The sequence below is a fragment of the Somniosus microcephalus genome, unplaced genomic scaffold (genome assembly GCF_052327205.1).
Source record: "Somniosus microcephalus isolate GS21.2 unplaced genomic scaffold, FLI_Smic_1.0 unresolved_chr7, whole genome shotgun sequence".
NCBI classification, from domain to species: Eukaryota; Metazoa; Chordata; class Chondrichthyes; order Squaliformes; family Somniosidae; genus Somniosus; species Somniosus microcephalus.
The window spans coordinates 27710193-27716791 of record NW_028225185.1 but is presented as its reverse complement, the minus strand read 5'-3'; positions in this window follow the sequence as shown (position 1 = coordinate 27716791).

Below are 6599 nucleotides of genomic sequence, written 5' to 3'. Positions count from 1 at the left end.
CCTGTTACATTAGGAACAGGAGGAGGCCGTTCAGCCCCTCGAGCCTGTTACATTAGGAACAGGAGGAGGCCGTTCAGTCCCCTCGAGCCTGTTACATTAGGAACAGGAGGAGGCCGTTCAGCCCCCTCGAGCCTGTTACATTAGGAACAGGAGGAGGCCGTTCAGACCCCTCGAGCCTGTTACATTAGGAACAGGAGGCCATTCAGCCCCATGAGCCTGTTGCATTAGGAACAGGAGGAGGCCGTTCAGCCCCCTCGAGCCTGTTACATTAGGAACAGGAGGCCATTCAGCCCCATGAGCCTGTTACATTAGGAACAGGAGGAGGCCGTTCAGCCCCTCGAGCCTGTTACATTAGGAACAGGAGGAGGCCGTTCAGCCCCCTCGAGCCTATTGCATTAGGAACAGGAGGAGGCCGTTCAGCCCCCTCGAGCCTATTGCATTAGGAACAGGAGGAGGCCGTTCAGCCCCCTCGAGCCTATTGCATTAGGAACAGGAGGAGACCTTTCAGCCCCTCGAGCCTGTTCCGCCATTCAATGAGATCATGGTTGATCTTAACTCCATCTACCCGCCTTGGCTCCGTAACCCTTAATACCCCTTACCCAACAAACATCTATCGATCTCAGTCTTAACATTTTCAATTGACCCCCAGCCGCGACAGCCCTTTGGGGGGGGGGGTGCGGGTGCGGAGGGGGGGGGGGAGAGTTCCGGATTTCCACCACCCTTTGTGTGAAGAAGTGCTTCCTGACATTACCCCTGAACGGCCTGGCTCCAATTTGAAGGTTCTGCCCCCTTGTTCTGGACTCCCCCCACCAGAGGAAATAGTTTCTCTCTATCTCTCTCTACCCCATCAAATCCTTTTTAATCGTCTTAAACACCTCGATCAGATCACTCCTTAATCTTCTAAACTCGAGGTAACACAAGCAAAGTCTGTGCGACCTGTCCTCGGGAGTTAACCCTTTTAGCACCGGTCTAAAGAAAGCTACAAGATTCAAGCCCCAGTGTGACAAGGAATGCACTTTTACAAAATAAAATCACTATTCAATGCTTAACTTTTATTGCCGCAGCGGAAAGCTCCCACAAACAGCAATGCCATCTGTTTCAGTGATGTTGACTGAAGGTTAAATATTTTCCCCAGAACTCCCCTGCTCTTCTTCCAATAGTGCCCTGGGATCTAACTTTTACATCCACCCGAGAGGGCAGATGGGGCCTCGGCTTAAAGTCTCAGCCGAAAAATGGCACCTCCGACAGTGTGCCGCTCCCTCAGTAATGCACTGGAGCGTTCGCTTAGATTTTGTGAGCTCAAGTCTCTGGAGTGGGGCTTGAACCCACAACCTTCTGACTCCAAGCCTCGATTTTACAATTCTCATCATGCCCAGGGAGCTTTACTCTGTATCTAACCCGTGCTGTACCTGCCCTGGGAGTGTTTGATGGGGACAGTGTAGAGGGAGCTTCACTCTGTATCTAACCCGTGCTGTACCTGCCCTGGGAGTGTTTGATGGGACAGTGTAGAGGGAGCTTTACTCTGTATCTAACCCCGTGCTGTACCTGCCCTGGGAGTGTTTGATGGGACAGTGTAGAGGGAGCTTTACTCTGTATCTAACCCGTGCTGTACCTGCCCTGGGAGTGTTTGATGGGACAGTGTAGAGGGAGCTTTACTCTGTATCTAACTTGTGCTGTACCTGCCCTGGGAGTGTTTGATGGGACAGTGTAGAGGGAGCTTTACTCTGTATCTAACCCGTGCTGTACCTGCCCTGGGAGTGTTTGATGGGGACAGTGTAGAGGGAGCTTTACTCTGTATCTAACCCGTGCTGTACCTGCCCTGGGAGTGTTTGATGGGGACAGTTTAGAGGGAGCTTTACTCTGTATCTAACCCATGCTGTACCTGCCCTGGGAGTGTTTGATGGGGACAGTGTAGAGGGAGCTTTACTCTGTATCTAACCCGTGCTGTACCTGCCCTGGGAGTGTTTGATGGGGACAGTGTAGAGGGAGCTTTACTCTGTATCTAACCCGTGCTGTACCTGCCCTGGGAGTGTTTGATGGGACAGTGTAGAGGGAGCTTTACTCTGTATCTAACCCGTGCTGTACCTGCCCTGGGAGTGTTTGATGGGGACAGTGTAGAGGGAGCTTTACTCTGTATCTAACCCGTGCTGTACCTGCCCTGGGAGTGTTTGATGGGGACAGTGTAGAGGGAGCTTTACTCTGTATCTAACCCGTGCTGTACCCGCCCTGGGAGTGTTTGATGGGACAGTGTAGAGGGAGCTTTACTCTGTATCTAACCCCGTGCTGTACCTGCCCTGGGAGTGTTTGATGGGGACAGTGTAGAGGGAGTTTTACTCTGTATCTAACCCGTGCTGTACCTGCCCTGGGAGTTTCTGATGGGAGGTTTACTCTGTATCTGGCCATGCTGTAACTGGGAGTGTCCGACGAGGACACTGGGTGAACAAACGTATTCTATTCCAAGGCAATGACAAGTACCGCACATTGATGAGAAAAGTCGATTAAAAAAAAAAAGATAGCTGGAGGAAAAGAACAGTTCCAACCAAAAGGTTAAGTACCAGGAATCTGTTGCTCACTTGGTCCGACCCCAGCTCTCGTCTGCATAAGTCATTCTTGACATTTAAAACAAGAAGCACGTTTATCCCGCACTGGGATGGAAAAACATTTTGCCCCAAAGCACCGAAAATTCATTTCGTAAGATCTCGTTCTTTTTCCTGTTGAAAGGATTTTGGTTATAAATTACATTGGGCTGAAAACTGAAAACCGCAAAGATTAACTCTTTCGGAGCACAAAGGGACAGCTGTGAAACGTTCCGGGGCAAAGAGGATTTGTACCTTGTGTGATCTTCTGTCCTCCTCCTCTGAACGCGTGCCGGTGTGCGACTCACAGGCTTCGCTACCTCGGCCATCCTTCGTGCGTGGGGATCCTCGACAGCGAGGGGCTGGTGGCTATTTGACCAGCACGGGGTCCCGACTCCAGGCCTTGCCGAGCTGACCCCCCCTTTCCTTGCCAAGACCCAAGCAGTCGTCTGCGGCCCCCGCACCGGTTCCCTCCCCTGGCCGCTGTCTCGAGGCTGAACTGGACTGTTCGCAACCTCTGACCTCCCCACCCACCCCCGACAACCCAAAGCTGAGCTTCCGACCCCATAACCTCTCAGCCGCCAAGACTGCCCGCTTCCAGCTCCGTAATATCGCCCGTCTCCGGCCCCCTGCGTCAGCCCATCTGCTGTTGAAACCCGCATCCGTGCCTTTGTTACTTCCGGGCTCCATTATTCCAACGTTCTCCTGGCTGCCCTCCCATCTTCATCAATTTGAGCTCCCGCCTCTCCCCGGGACCCCGCCTCTCCCCGGGACCCCGCTGCCCGTATCAAGTCCCGTTCACCCATCGACCCCCCCCCCACACCCTGAGCTCGCTGACCTACATTGTCCACCAATGCCTCAATTTTAAAATTCTCATCATGTTCGAATCCCTCCGTGGCCTCCTCTCCCTTCCCTATCTCTGTGACCTCCTCCAGCCCCTGCAACCCTCCGAGATCTCCGCGCTCCTCCAATTCTGGCCTCTTGCGCATCCCCCCACTTCCATTGGCAGCCGTCTCGACCCCAAACTCCGGAATTCCCTCCCCAAATCTCTCCCTTTAAAACCTACCTCTTTGACCAAGTTTCTGGGCACCTCTCCTGCTGTCTCCTTCTTTGGCTCAGCATCAAATACTGTCGGATTACGCTCCTGTGAAGCGCCTTGGTACCTTTAACCAAGGCGACTTCTTGTTGCTGCTTCCTGTGAGTCGGAGGACACACACCGCCTCATCTCCGATGCTCCGTGCGTCACTGGGCGCTGCTCGTTCTGTCCTTTTTATTCACTCGCGAAGCAGGAGTCCACAGCAAGGGGCCCTCTCCACCCAGCACAGTGGCTCAGCAACTTTATTCAAGGTTTAAGTCCAGCCATGCAAACCAGCAAGGTCACTGCTACTGTCACAGGGGGGCATGCCAGGTGTTATAAATCTCATCATGAAGAAACTGCTCATGAAATAACACTGGACGGCCAGCTGGTGGCGCCGTCCAAGGAGTGTAAATACTCGGACGTGGGCCCAGCTTGCCTAGGGACATTTTGTAAGACAAGGAACTAGTGAAGTACAACTAGACCTCCATGTTCTGAAACAAGTTGATTAAAGCCTTGCTTTATGCTCGAACCAAGTGCGTAGTGAGTTTTATTACCTCACTGGGCTTGCAGCCCGTGCCAGGGAGGTGCGCTGCTCCCCGGGACACTGCTGACCCAACAACCTGCCTCACTATCGGGACCCAGAGGCGGGGTAGAGCAGCCAACTGGGGACTGGGACCGCCGGCTCCTCGGTTCCAAATAAACCTGCAAAAGTTAACGCCCCAGTAACTCCGGTGGTCCCAGCTGGGCAAAGCAGTAGGAACTGGCACCTGGAGTACTGTGCACAGTTCTGGTCTCCTTATCTGAGGAAGGATATACTTGCCTTGGAGGCGGTGCAACGAAGGTTCACTAGATTGATTCCTGGGGTGAGAGGGCTGCCTTTGATGAGGGATTGTGTAGATTGGGCCGATACTCTCTGGAGTTTAAAAGAATGAGAGGTGATCTCATTGAAACATAAGATTCTGAGGGGGATTGACCGGGTAGATGCTGAGAGGCTGTTTCCCCCCTGGCTGGAGAGTCTCGAACCAGGGGTTACAGTCTCAGGATAAGGGGTCGGCCATTTAGGACTGAGATGAGGAGGAATTTCTTCACTCAAGAGGGCGGTGAATCTTTGGAATTCTCTGCCCCAGAGGGCTGTGGAGGCTCAGTCGTTGAGTCTATTCAAGGCTGAGATCGATAGATTTTTGGACTCTCGGGGAATTAAGGGATATGGGGATTGTGGAGTTGAGGTCAAAGATCAGCCGTGATCTTACCGAATGGCGGAGCAGGCTCGAGGGGCCGAATGCCTGACTTCTGCTCCAAATTCTAATGCTCTTAGCTGTAGTGGCGCTGTGCTGGTAAGCTGCTGGGTTTGAGCAGTGCTTCTCTGGGCGCTTGCGAGTCACTAAGGTTCAACTCATACCAACCCGAGCTTAGGTATGGTCCAGGGACATATCGGAGAAACCGAAACTCCACCCGCGTGGATTTCTCAGTCGTTTCTTGGAGACTCTTGAGCACGAGTTTCCACAGGAGAGGGGGGAGCGGGAGAGGGAACATAAAGATAGCTTAGGGCATTGGTTGCGGGTGGGGGGAGCTAATGGTTTGCCACCTGTGCTGATGGGCCGGGAATACGATCAAGCCAAGGCTCCGTCTCTTGATTCCTGCTGGAAGGTTCGTGCGTGCGAGGGCATGATGGGCTGTCGCATGTCCCCGTGGTCCAGTGACCCGCCGACGCTCGCACTCAAGAAACACGTCACTTCGGGGAGGTGCTAGAGGGCTGCCACTGGAACTGCATCCCGAGCAACCGTTTCACGAGAGGCAGAGAAGTGGAGAAATATACTGGTCTCCATCTCTACAATAAATATAATTAATTAAATGGGTTCGACAGAGAGGATGTTTCCACTTGTGAGGGGGAGACCAGAACTAGGGGCCATCAATATAAGACAGTCACCAGGGGACCTTGGTGTGCATGTACACAGATCCCTGAAGGCAGCAGGACAGGTAGATAAGGTGGTTAAAAAGGCATATGGGATACTTGCCTTCATTAGCCGAGGCATAGAATATAAGAGCAGGGAGGTTATGACGGAGCCGTACAAAATGCTAGTTAGGCCACAGCTGGAATACTGTGTGCAGTTCTGGTCGCCACACTATAGGAAGGATGTGATTGCATTGGAGAGGGTGCAGAGGAGATTCACCAGGATGTTACCTGGGCTGGAGCGCTTCAGCTATGAAGAGAGGCTGGGCAGGCTGGGGTTGTTTTCCTTAGAGCAGAGAAGGCTGAGGGGCGGACCTGATTGAGGTTAAAGGGATCAAGGGGTATGGGGAGAAAGCAGGGACTGGGTACTGAATTTGGATGGTCAGCCATGATCGCATTGAATGGCAGAGCAGGCTCGAGGGGCCGAATGGCCTACTCCTGCTCCTATCTTCCATGTTTCTATGTAGGTGTACAAAATTATGAGGGGCATAGATAGGGTAGATCGAAACAAACTTTCCCCTTAGTAGAGGGGTCAATAACCAGGGGGCATAGTTTCAAGGGCAGGAGGTTTAGAGGGGATTTGAGGAAAAACTTTTTCACCCAGAGGGTGGTTGGAATCTGGAACTCACTGCCTGAAAGGGTGGTAGAAGCAGGAACCCTCAACATTCAAGAAGCATTTAGATCAGCACTTGAAATGCCACAGCATACAAGGCTACGGACCAAGTGCTGGAAAATAGGATTAGAATAGACAGGGCTCGATGGCCGGTGTGGACACGATGGGCTGAAGGGCCTCTTTTTGTACTGTATAACTCTATAAATCCAATCGGGAATTCAGGAGAAACTTCTTTACCCAGAGAGTGGTGAGAATGTGGAACTTGCTACCACAGGGAGTGGTCGAGGCCGATAGCGGAGATGCCTTTAAGGGGAAGCTGGCTCGAGTGGAGCAGAAACACCGGCGCGGATCAGTTGGGCCGACTGGCCTGTTTCGTGTGAT